Genomic DNA, 684 nt, shown 5'->3' with positions numbered 1-684 from the left:
AGGCTTGGCTCAGATACTCTAACAAATTTCTGCACACCTCCCAATTTTGCTTTAAGCAACATCCTTCCTGTGCACAGTAATTTCTTATAGTCAGTGCTCTTTATTGAACTACAGTAAACAGAAAATGTGAATATTAAAACAGTCCTATAAATACCAGCAAAACAGCCTTGTAGTGATATTTCTTACACTGTATGTTACTTTTATTTCAGTGTAACAAGGTGTTTCAGCTCTTTGTAGTTTTTAGCCTATGCTGAATGAGTATTTCATTTACATGAGAGATAATCCACAATATAAAACGAAAATAATTACTAGTACTTTTAATCGTTTGTCTGATCTAACTTATCACTAGGGAGTCAGTATTCTTTTCATCTTTAGCTTAAAATACTGAACAGTCGGGTAACCAAAATGGAAAAAGTAGCGGGGTAACTTGTGTCAATACCCTCATTAGTTAACATCAAGTTAACTCACTACAAATACAAACCAATGAGCGAACTGCCCGCCAAGGTTAGCCAAAATGCTAGTTAGCTAGCTAACGTTAATATGTAGCTCCCAACACATGGAGGGTTTAATTTAATGGAATTTCGGAAATAAATTTTGATAACAAGCCTTACAGTCCAACACTGATATCAGTCAACTTTTTAGCTAATTAACAACCTTACGTAGGCATACAGACAGTATCACAAT

Source organism: Rhamphochromis sp. 'chilingali' (genome assembly GCF_963969265.1).
Source record: "Rhamphochromis sp. 'chilingali' genome assembly, chromosome: 1".
Classification (NCBI taxonomy): domain Eukaryota; kingdom Metazoa; phylum Chordata; class Actinopteri; order Cichliformes; family Cichlidae; genus Rhamphochromis; species Rhamphochromis sp. 'chilingali'.
Note: the sequence above shows the minus strand (reverse complement) of the source record.